This window comes from Mastigoproctus giganteus, chromosome 13 (assembly GCF_048544385.1).
Source record: "Mastigoproctus giganteus isolate SK-2022 chromosome 13, ASM4854438v1, whole genome shotgun sequence".
Lineage (NCBI taxonomy): Eukaryota > Metazoa > Arthropoda > Arachnida > Uropygi > Thelyphonidae > Mastigoproctus > Mastigoproctus giganteus.
The window spans coordinates 35,756,805-35,769,703 of NC_143587.1; the positions used below are offsets into that span (position 1 = coordinate 35,756,805).

A 12,899-nucleotide genomic window follows, 5' to 3' on the forward strand; every position below is an offset into this window, starting at 1 on the left:
GGAAAATTTTAAAGAAAAATTATAATTGGAATATTATAATGATTAGATGTAATGTAATTTTCATTTTAGGTCAGCAACACCTTAGAACCAATGGCTATATACAGGGTGTTTCAAAAGTGATGGTCAATAATTTAAAGGTGAACTGTACAGACTACAATATGCAAAAAAGCCTAGTAAACATGGGTCCTTAAGTGAATCATTTTCGAGATATTGCACATTTCTAGTTGGGATCCATCACTGACAAGGTGAACTGTACAGAGTTGGGATCCACCACTGACTTGTTTGTTTAGGTTAGGTTATGCTCATTCTCTCCCTTTCCCCACTCTCAATGCTCTGAGATGTAGCAGGCATACTAGTACTTGTCAAAGGATAGTCAACATGGAAAGAGGTTACAGCAACGAAGAGTATGCGGACATGCACTTCATGTCTGGTAAAGCCAACGGCAGTGCACTCGAAGCTGCACGCTTGTACCAAGAAGCATTTCCCTACCAAAGGCAGCCCAACAGGTGCACATTCATCAGGGTACATCAACACCTTAGAGAACATGGGTGCTTCGCAAATGGAGTATGAGCAGGTAGGCCCAGAAGTATAACACCTGATATTGAGGAAAGGGTGTTTGAAAGAATAGGTCAAGGTGTGTTTGTTTCATTTGCGGTCTCCAGGGTTTCCCCTATATGCCACTGTAGCATCTGAAAAGGTGAAGGCCGGCAAGTGTATGTATGTAGGTGTGTAAGTATGTGTCTTGTTATGATGAGTGTTGAGTGCCGGCACTGGCGACTTTGCAGCCAGGGGGCAGGGGACACCTGGTCCCCTGCCCTCTGACTCCCAACCTTGGCCACGAGGAGGCGCGCCAAGTTCACTTTCTAGTTGAGACTCTTACTGGGGCTATCAGGCAAGCCTGGGAGCCCCAAGGGAAAGGAAGTGGAGATAAGAATTGAGGTATGGGGAGGTTGCATAGAAGACAAGGGGCAGATAGACCTCACTTGAAATAGAAGAGAGAAGTTTACAATAGTGGATAGAGTAAAAAAAAAATATATATTTATATATATATATATATATATATATATATGTATATATATATATATATATATATACAAATTTGTATAAATAATAATAAAAAAAAAAAAAAAAAAAACTATATACAATGTTTACTATTAGCTAAGTGAGTACGATCACCACTCCTGGGGGACTTAATCACACAACCAAAACTATGAATAACACTTCATTACATTAACACCATTTGAAAAGTATTAGGCCACAGCAACCAGACACATTTGTTTAGTCGTTTTACAGGACTCAACCACTTTACCTCAACTTTTTTTTTTTTTTTTTGTTCTGGCTGGTGCTATGATTATCTGAACCGACACTACCAGATTTCACTGTTAAACTCAGAAGGCAAAAACGAGGCGCTATCCATGAACAAACATAAGTAGCACCCTGTCAGCGTTTTACAATTCAATATCATATATTTACAACATGCACAGCCAGCTTTTCCACTGTACACAAAATTGCTATTAATATCGTGGTAGGCTTTACAAGTCACATTTTGACAGAAACCACACTGCTCAAGATCACTAACACAACCAACAGATAACCTCTCTGTTAATTCTACTAAATCCAATTTTATATTTATGGCAAATAATCTACAAAACACAACATCATTACCATCGCGGAATCAACATAGTTACTTAAGAAAAGAGAACTAAGGACTTATTTACAGAAAACATATTTTAAGGAAAAAAAAAAGTTCTTGTCCTTGAACACAGATTCTGGATTACTTGGCATCACTGTTTACAGATCGACTCCAATTAGTCTCTTCCTATGTGCAAACAATTTATCCGCAAAATTACAAAAAGCTAGGAAATTTTCTTTATCATTGACAAAACATGGTAGGTCATCTTCATTGTACACTTCTGTAAGAAGCTGTAGATTATTTCTTAAGTCTGTATAGAGATAGCAGTTAAATATTAAATGCTCCATGGTCTCAGGAGCACCACACTTACATAATGGAGAGGCAGCCAACCCCAGAGAGAACAATTTGGAGTTCAAGCTGCCATGCCCTGTTAGAAGAAAAGATACATTCAGACCTGGGCAGAACCAGGCCAACCGTTGCTTGGTAAATTCTAATATGTTGGGAAGGTATCTAAAAGTAACTCTACCAACTTCTGCATTGGACCAAGTTAATTGCCAACTATTAACAAACTCTCTTCTAATTCTACAATTATCATCCTTAGTTGGTATGTCTAAATTAATTGAATAGTTGCTCACCCTTGCAGGCAGAGCTTTCCGACGATAATATTGTAAGTAGTGATAAATAACTTCATATTGAATGGGAAGTTTTCCACTCAGTACTTGGAGTGCCATTGTTGACACTGTTCTGCAATTTCTTGTGATTGCAAGAAGAAAGAAACGTTGTGCTTGAGTCAAATACTTCAAGACTAAACAGTTATTAACACGATAACCCCATGCACCTGCAGCATAACAAATTATTGGTATAAAAATACACTCGTAGTATAACTTTAAAGTTGCGGGTTTAATTCCCCAGACATTTTTAGTTATTCTAATGATTTTACCAGTTAAGACTTTTATTTTGTTCAGTATATTTTTTGCGTGTGCTACGAAACTAAATCTATCGTCCATCGTTATTCCAAGATATTTATACGTTCTTACAATTTTAATGGATTGATTATTAATTTTTATACTGGGGGGTCTATTCAGGTTCAAATAACCTTTCAAAAGCATTTGTTTAGTTTTGTCAATAGAAATCTGTAGTTTGTGCATACTACACCAACCATCAAGGTCTCCCAAGATTTCGTTCGCACGTTCTTCAAGTTCCCTACGAGACTCTCCAAAAACCAATATGGTCAAGTCATCTGCATATGCTGCCTTCAAAATTTTGTCGTGCTGTACCCCAAGCCACCCATCAAGAACCACATTCCAGCAGACCGGTCCTAGGACTGATCCCTGAGGGCAACCCCGAGTAACAGCACGAGTAAGCGAACAGACACCAGAATACACCACTAGGCTACGACCATGGAAATAATCAGAAACTAGACGATAAAGGGGAGCAGACACCTCGGCCTCCCGGAAACTCGCCAGGACACTTTGCCACCATAAGGTGTCAAAGGCCCCTTTGAAGTCCACAAAAAGGCAGAGGATATACTTAGAATCCGCATTCGAGACCGAATCCATTACAAACTTTATAGCATCAACAGTTGAACAGCCTTTTGTAAAGCCAAAATGAGTGTTTACTTGTAGATTTTTAGCCTTATAATATTTCATAAATCTAGTTACAATAACCTTTTCTAAAACCTTGCCTAGCACTGGTAGTAATGCAATAGGACGATAGGTGGATGGAACATTGAGGGGTTTGTTAGGATTTTTAACCAGAATTTTAAGATTAGCTTGCTTCCAGGGAGTTGGAAAATGCCCGTCAGCCAAACAGGAATTAAGAAGATTAAGAATTAGTTGTGGTTTGATTGTCCAGATTCTTTTTAATATTGCAACTTCAAGTAAATCTAAGCCTGGACATTTGTTATCCTTCAAAGAGTCAATAGCTGCGCCAATTTCATGATTAGTAAACGGGTCCTCATCAGTTAATCCAAAATACATCAAGTGCTCCATCCTTAAATTTGTTTGTTCCGTACTCTCTGGTACACAAATGTCTTGGCAAATAATGCCATCCAGTATTGCATTCATCGACTCTGTCCAAGAAAGAGTCTCTTGCCCATCAGCCACGATAGACGAAAAGATCTCACCAGGGTGCAATTTCTCCGCCACAATTTTGTAAGCAAGTCCCCACAGTTCATCCTTTAGAGTCGATTTAACCAGTTGTTCCCAAGCATTCTTCTTTTCTCTATAAATTTGATTAAAGTAGGTTCGCCTGGCCAGCTTGTAAAGGTCGCCCAGACGGTCCACCTCAACCCTTGCCCTATTATTTCTCTTGGCATGCTGATAGTTACACCGAGCACTTTTCAGTTCATTTCTCAGATTTGTGAGATCCTGAGACCACCAGGGCACATGATTCTGTTTTCTCTTTTTCTTTGCGAGAGAGGCATCACAGACCAACCTTATTAGGTCGTCTACGGCTCCCACCTGCTCCATTGCCGGCAGTTGCCCAATTCTCTCAATGTTATCAGCAGTGGCTTCTGCGCACAGCCTGTTCTCAAAAGTTTCCCAATTTGCACCCTGAGTCCTGTACCTTGGAAAATCGTATGAGTTCCTTCTTGCCATACAGCCTACCCCTACCATATCCAGCATGTACAAGAGCTCAGCAAGTGGATGTAACAACAGTGTGTCCTGAACACCCAATTTTTAAACAACATTTTGTTCACTGATGAAGCTGGGTTTACTCATGGTGGTATTTTTAATTTTCATAACTGTCATGTTTGGTCAGACGAAAATCCTAATGCAATTCAAGAGTCACGTCATCAGCAACGTTTCTCATTGAATGTCTGGGTAGAACTACTAGGAGACCATCTAATTGGATGGTCTTGTTCTCATTCAGGACAAAGTCATGCCACAAAATGCACGCACAACACGACACTTGCTCCAAAGTTTTAGATGGGAGGTATGGCAACATCACCATACAGTCCCGATCTTTCGCCTTGTGACTATCACATCTTCAGCAAGCTGAAAGAACATCTAGGGGGACAATGATTTGCAAACAGCAGTTCGATGGTGGCTGAATGACCAAGGACTGGATGAACATTCCTGCAGAATGTTCTTCTAGATCTCCTTGATGATGATAATATTCCACTTCGGCAACGCCAGAACATGTGGTTTATGCATGATGGTGCACCAGCACATTTTGCTCAAGTTGTGACTCGGTATCTAACTAGAAGATATGGTCAATGGTGGATAGGTACAGGTGGGCCTGTTATGTGGCCTCCCAGATCACCAGACTTAAATCTTGAATTTTTGTATCTGGGGTCATGCACAAAGCTTGGTGTCCACTTCTGACATTAACATAGTTGAGGAATTGCAAAGGCAGGTTGAAGGAGACTTTCAGCAAATCAAAAATGACCCAGGAATGCATGAGAGGATTCACAACACAATGCAAAGAAGACTACAAAGCTGCGTAAGGATGCAAGTACAGCATTTTCAACACTTTTTGTAACATCCTGTAACATGTAACATCTGTAAAATCCTGTGGTGTTAAAACCAAAAATTAAAAATGTATTATTTTATGTTTAATAAAACCACCCTTAACAAAGGAATCACAGCTTTTTGCTTAACTAGTGCTCCCATAGTCAGTGGCAGATCTTAAAATAAAATGTGCATTATCTTGAAAACGGTTCATTTGTTGCCCAATGTTCACTTGGACTTTTTTGCTTATTTTAGTTTGTACTTTTCACCTTTAAATTATTGACCATCATTTTTGAAACACCCTGTATATGTAATTGCAATACCACATCACCCTTCACTATTTCTTTGTTATAACAGAAGTTATTGTTAACTTCTGTTATAACAAATAGTTGTTTGTATTAATGCAGACAAAAAGCTCTTACATTTAAACATATCTAAATGATAAGCATAACATCAAAACACATATGCAGAACTGCAGTGTAATTACACCAAAGACCATTAGGTAACAACAAAATTTATTTAAGTTTCATGGTTTATCTCTGACAGAACCATTCTTCTTAAAACGGATCAACACACAATATGGAGAAAGATCACTGCGGGAGTTCCCCAAGCCAGAATCCTCTCCAGAGCATTATTCACTACAGTTATTATTGCCAATGATATTAAGATATATACTCAGATTAACCCCAGCGAACATATCTCCAATATCAATAAAAAGATCAATGAAAAGTTACACGACTTAGGATCCTATCTCCATCAATTTGGCCTCCTGATTAATACAGCCAAATCAGCTCAAATTGTCTTTTCTCTGAAGTGCCAACCCACTGAAATCCAAGCTTCTCTAGGTGGCATTCCCTTTCCAGTGGTCAAGATGCATATGGACTTGGGAGTCATCTTCGATTATAAACTGAGCTTCAACATTAACATAAACTGAGCTTCAAAATTCTGTTAAATGCACTGGACCACCAAACAACTGGTCCACGTTAGGGATCTTGATGCAACTCAACGGTACGTATACACCTCAGTATACTCTGTCGTATTATATGCCTCACACAGTCCCTACCAACATCAAGTGCAAATACTGGCTCCTTCGTTGGATCACGCATAAACATCATTGTCCACTCCAGCAAAGGACAACTGCGATGGTGATCTCACTAAATTTTTCCCGACTTCCAGATCTTGTATCGTAAAAACGGCTTGTTCTCACTTCCAAAATGACAACTGGAATGGTCTCGGAGCCAAGCATTTGGGAACTGTGCAGCTGGAGAATCGCACTACCTGGACTGAGGTCAGCTCCCATGCCCACTAAAACAGATTAGCCCTTAGTGACTGTTTTCTCCCCAGGGAGATGCTCCCCACAATCCAATCAATTAACAGCGACTTCTGCAGGTTTGCGAAGGATCGGAGTACTGAAGACAAATCCTTAAAAGCCTGACCTTGGCCAGGCAAACTACACATTGATATGGGCAGCATAATAATGCCCAATATATTGTAAATAATGTTCAAAGTATGATGTCTTTATGAATGTAGTAGTAGTAGTAGAAGTAGTAGTGGCACGTGATGCAAGAAAGCAAGTGTATGAGCTTATGCAGCATCAGCCAAAAAAAAAAAAAAAAAAAAAAAAAAAACTCACCATTCCCTCCAAATGCCTGTCCAGTTCCTCCTTAAATTTATTCAACCTATCAACTTCCACAACGACAGATGAAAGTTTGTTCCAGCAATTAACCACCCGCTAGCTAAAGGCAAATTTCTGCACATCTATTCTACATCTGTCTTTTCTTAATTTGAATTTATGCCCCCCCCTAGGTTTGTAATCTGAAAAAGTGGAAGGATCTGATCAGAATTCAACATGCTCAACCCATTCAAGGTCTTGTACACCTCAATCAGATCACCGCGCAGGTGCCTAGTCTCCAGCCACTGCAATTTGCAGAACTTAAGCCTCTCTTGGTAAGAGGATCCCTTCATTCCCATCACCAATCTTGTTGCCCTTCTCTGTAAATGTGTTGTGAATAAAGTCAAGAATATATGAATATCTTTATGAATATAAATATTAATATAAATATAGATATGAATACCTTTATGAATGTAAATATTAATATAAATATAGATATGAATATCTTTATTAATACATTGTAAATAATGTCAAAAGAAAAATATTCTGTAAATAATCTGACACTTTCTGTTGTTGGCTCTGGGGGATGAGCCCAAACCTCAAAGCAGACCCTGTCCCCCCAAGACTGTTGTCCACCAGCCAATGAAAAACCCCTGGCACTGCTGCTGTGAAGGGTGTATTGTATATACCACTTTTGTATACAATAAAGATTATATATATATAAACAAGTCACACCATCAGATCACACCGCAAATCGATAATCTGTATTTCAAATTCTTCTACTGCCTGGATATGTTCTGATACATTTTTTAAAATTTGTCAGGAAATTTTCCATATTTCCAGTCTTGAAGCTACCAAAGCAACATGGAGAAGTTCATGCTGAGTTAGTCATAACAACTCAAGCAATAAGATGTCAGGTATAGTGTGTGTGTGTGTGTGTGTGTGTGTGTGTGTGTGTGTGTGTGTGTGTGTGTGTGTGTGTGTGTGTGTGTGTGTGAGAGAGAGAGAGAGAGAGAGAGAGAAAGCATGTTCTAAGGCTAGTTTTTTTTTTCTGTTTGAGAGAAGAAAATAATATAAAATCTGAAGGGATAAGTTAACACTTCAAATAGGTGGTCTGAGAAACTCAAATATAATTTCAGTTTCTCAGACACCTATTTGAAACTGCTGAATGACAGTACACAGTGAGAACTGCCTGCCGGCTCAGAATTTGAACAAATAAATAGTATATGACATGGGAAGCAGGTTCCAAAGGCCTATTGAATCAAAAATGCTAAGACATGACTGTTGCATCTCACAGCAGCTAATGTGTTAAAGTGAAAAATTTATTATTATATACCAGATGGCTACAGAAAACAGACATTATTAACTTGAGTGTGCAAGTTCTTTTAGTTTCAGCTCCAGTTTTAAATAGGCACTGAAGAACTTCCAAAACCAAATTAAAAATATTTACTCTCGTCCCCAAAACTTTAAGGACAAGAGTAGCCTTGTGCAGGCAAAGTCTTTACGGCTCAGGAACATAGAGAAGTTTTTTCTGTTTTATTAACTTAAATTGGCTTGGATTGGCATATTAATTTATTTTCTAGAGTAGCTCTATATTCCAAGTTACGATACTTAGTTTAAATTTTAACGTAGACAGACATTTTGTAAGTTATTACTTAGTATCGGTAAGGGTGTCCAGTCCACATGTTTTACAGATTTTGCAGAGCTGGCGAACCAGAAGTTTTTACCTATAGTTAGCTGCTTTATTGACCAATTGTTATATTAAATTATTTTCTGTAAGTAGCTTATAGACCTAGGCAAGATCCTTGATTTATTCTGAATTGAGACAGCGAGATTTTGGAAGTTAATTAATATTTAAGTGTCCATAGATTTACCGTGCGTAACTTGCCACCATTGTCATACTATACAAGGTTATATTCCGAACTAGATAGCGTTAGCTTAGTATAGTATAGTATATAATATTATCAATTAATCAGTAAATTTATTAATCTTGTTGAACTTCATTGTCAATTAAATTGTACTTTTAATTAAATACATATAATGACTTAGATTTTACGAACGTAACATAATTAATTAATACATAACTTGATATGGAACTTATATAAAGAAACTCGAAGATAATACTTGACACTAAAAAAAAAAATATATAGATATATAGTGTTACAACTGCTTTGGGATACAAGTTTTGGGTTAAAATTTTGTACTGAAATTGAAATTTTATTGAAACTGAATCGGAATCATGACTCAGACCAGAGCAGCAAAGCAAAAGGCTCAAGCTAAGTGGAGTGTTGTGGCTCAGAGGAGAACTGAGGGGGGCAGTTGCACTCTGAATCACAGCCTTTTAAAATGCACTGCTTGCTTGATATTTGTGGAGCAATCAGGTAAGAGACATGATATTGCCAAGGATGTCTTTGTGTGCGCGCAATGTAAGGAGTGTGAGGAAATGAGGTGACAACTCAGCGTTGTTATGGGCCTATATGAGAGAATGAAGGACAGGGTGGATGCCCTCGAAGGATCTAAATTCAGGGGCCCATCAAGCTCTCAGCTGCTCACATCAATGCCAGAGCTTGCACTTGATCATCACGCAACACAGCGGCAAACCCCAAGGTAGAATGTGCTGGTCCAACAGGAACTAGTAGTTGTAGGTGACTCTATTGTCAGGGAAACAGGGAACATGCTATGTAAAAAGGATAGGTGGAACAGGACCAGAGTATGTCTGCCAGGGGCAAAGGTTGATGACGTTCTAGAGCAGATATCATCTTTTAAGAGCACGAAGGGTGATATTGTTGTACACGTTGGCACTAATGATATTAAGAGTAGGAGACTGGCAGAATTACTTAACAAGTACAAGTCACTTGTTGAAATAAAAGCAGTGAATTAGGGTTGAATTTGAAAGTGTCTGCAATTCTGCCCAGACACGATAGGAGGGAGTATATGATGAGAGCCTTGTCGATCAATTCGGCCCTGGAAAGATTATGCAGGGCTCAAGGAGTAGAATTTTTTACAGCCTGGTCTGTACTTGTTAACAGGAGAGATTGCTTCTACAGGGATGGGATACGCCTAAATAGAAAGGGTGCAAGAATATTTGCTGATGCTATCGAGGCAGTGTTAGGTGGTTTGGAAAACTGCTAGTGGGGGGGGGGATACAAGGACTAATAGATTAACAGTATAAGTATAAATGGGCCTGTTGTACTGGGATCCATGGCACAATGAAATAAGATAAGGGAAATCCAGTAAATATCTTTAATTATGAATTAAACTATGTTCAGGAGGCAACTAGAGGGAGTAATACTCTTGAGTAATATTAAAGTATTCATAATTAAAGATTTATTTCAGTAAATTAAAGTATTCATAATTTACTGGATTTACACTAATCTTATTTCAGATTAACAGTAGCCACTGGCAGAGGTGAAAGTGATTCTTGCGCTGCTTCTATTGGAATGAGCAGCAGCCTAGAAAACAAGATGCAGGGTATTTTAGAGACTGCTGGGAGTCATTGCGGCAAAAGTATACACATGGGTTGTGTTAGGGTAGCTAAGAATAGGAAGAGGTGCATGTATACTTGCATGTACATACACCAATGCTAGGAGTTTGGTAAATAAATTTGATGAATTTGAGGTATTGCTCAGAACATCAGAGGGATATCAGAGACGTGGTGTCACACAGATATAAGGAATGCAGAACTGGAATTTGGGGAGTACAATGTGTACACGAAGGATAGACAAGATAGGAAGGGAGGAGGGGTTATACTATTAGTTAAGAAACACAAAATCCAAGGAAGTGAAACCAGTCGACATTGCTGGACAGTGCAGTGTCGAGTCAGTTTGGTGTGACATAAGCATTAGGAGATCAAAATTGAGAGTAGGAGTGTGTTATAGGCCTAATGACTCTGATGAGTATAATAAGGAACTGTACAGGGAAATAGAGTGGCCCAGTAAATCAGAGAGTCTTATAATGGGGGATTTTAATTTACCAGATATTGACTGGAATTTGTGGGTTGGTCACTCACACACTAACAAGGCTTTTGTGGATTTATTGGATGATTATTTTCTACATCAGCATGTTCGGGAGGCAACTAGAGGGAGTAATACTCTTGATCTGATTATGTAGTGATTCTTCATGCATTAAGAATCTGCAGATAAAGGAACCACTAGGTCGCAGGGATCACAGTGTGCTGAAGTAGGATTTACTCAAAGGGTTAACTACCATTAGGGGTAAAGGGAAGGGTTTTTGTTTCGTAAAGGTGACTACAGTGGTCTGAGACAGTATTTAAATTCTATACGGTGGGACCAACTGATTATGTTACCAACAACAAATTCTAAATGGGAAGCATTCAAAGAATTAATCTTCAAAGCTTCTAGGCTATACATGCCAACAAAGAAATATTGTTCAAGGTATAGGCCTAAATGGATGTCAGATGAACTAATGAGACATGTTGCAGAGACGAAAAATGCATGAGATACATATAAATTAATGGGTGACATGGAAGCTTATGATAGATATAAGCTGGTCTAACCAAGTCACAAAGGAGATTAGGCAGGCAAAGGCAGATTATGAGAAATCCTTGGCAAAGGATGCAAAGAAAAACAACAAAGATTTCTTTGCCTATGTAAACTCCAGAAGGAAAGGGATGAATCAGATTGGCCCACTGGATATTGATGGTTCAACTGTTGATGATCCTGCTCAGATGGCTATCAAACTAAATGAGTATTTTGCATCTACATTTGCCCATGAGGAGTTATTCAGGGAGGGGAATGCCAGAGGTGAGTTAAACTCTGGCAGTGAGCTTGATGATTTTGTAATAACTGAGAGGAAAGTGGAAGAGAAATTAGTAGTAGTAGTGGCATGTGATGCAAGAAAGCAAATGTATGAGCTTATGCAGCATCAGCCAAAAAAAAAAAAAAAAAACCACGCCATTCCCTCCAAATGCCTGTCCAGTTCCTCCTTAAATTTATTTAACCTATCAACTTCCACAACGACAGATGGAAGTTTGTTCCAGCAATTAACCACCCGCTTGCTAAAGGCAAATTTCCACACATCTATTCTACATGTCTTTTCTTAATTTGAATTTATGCCCCCTTAGTTTCGTAATCTGAACAAGTGGAAGGATCCCATCAGAATTCATCGTGCTCAACCCATTCAAGGACTGTTTATGTTTATCTTCAACAAATTGTTTATCTTCAACAAATTGTTTATCTTCAACAAATTGATGAAGTAAGCAAACCCTTAGCCATAATTATGAGAGCTTCTTTGGACTCAGGGGAGGTACCCATGGACTGGAGATGTGCAAATGTGACCCCAATTCACAAAGGAGGATCATTATAGACCTGTTAGTTTAACTTCTGTTCCAGGAAAATTAATGGAGGCACTGGTTAAAAAAGCACTGGAGGATCATCTAGACAAGACTTCAGTTATAGCTCGGACACAGCATGGTTTTTTAAAGGGAAAGACTTGCCTGACCAATTTGATTAGATACTATGATGTGGTCACAAAGGAATTGGATGAGGGAATAACTTTGATATCATATATTTGGATCTTAGAAAGGCTTTTGATACTGTTGCACACAGAAGACTGCTGCACAAATTGGAGCAGTGTGGCATTGGAGGCAAATTGCTGCTATGGATAAAGGGATGGTTGAGTGGGAGAAGACAGAGAGTGGTAATCAATGGACATTGCTCATTGTGGACTAATGTTATTAGTGGAGTCCCTCAGGGTTCAGTATTGGGTCCATTGTTGTTTTCTGTATTTATAAATGATATTGATGATGGTATATCAAGCTGTCCAACTTTGCAGACGATACAAAGGTTGGCAGGGTTAAGGACACTAATGACAGTATGCTGCTGCAACAGGATCTAGAAAAGTTGAGCAGATGGGCTGAGAGGTGGCAAATGAAGTTTAACATTGACAAATATAAAGTACTACATATGGTAAGCAGCAACCCCAGAGTGACGTATCAACTCTGTTGTACTACACTGACGGTGGTAGAGAATGAAAAGGATCTGAGGGTAATTGTGCAGGCAGATATGAAGTTTTCTGAGTAGTGCAGACGGTCTGCAAGAGTAGCTCATAGTGTCTTGTCAATGATATACAGGAATTTTTCTAGCAGGGATAAGGAGGTGATTATCCCTTTTTATAAGGCAATGGTCAGGCCACACCTTGAGTACTGTATACAGGTCTGTAGGCCTCATTTTGAGAAGGG

General features: G+C 38.8%; 1 protein-coding gene across 1 annotated transcript in view; it reads right to left on the bottom strand.

Annotated features, from left to right (window-relative positions):
- LOC150075966 (disco-interacting protein 2-like) overlaps nucleotides 1-12,899 on the bottom strand; it is a 579,017-nt gene that overhangs the window by 105,840 nt on the left and 460,278 nt on the right. The window lies entirely within an intron of this gene.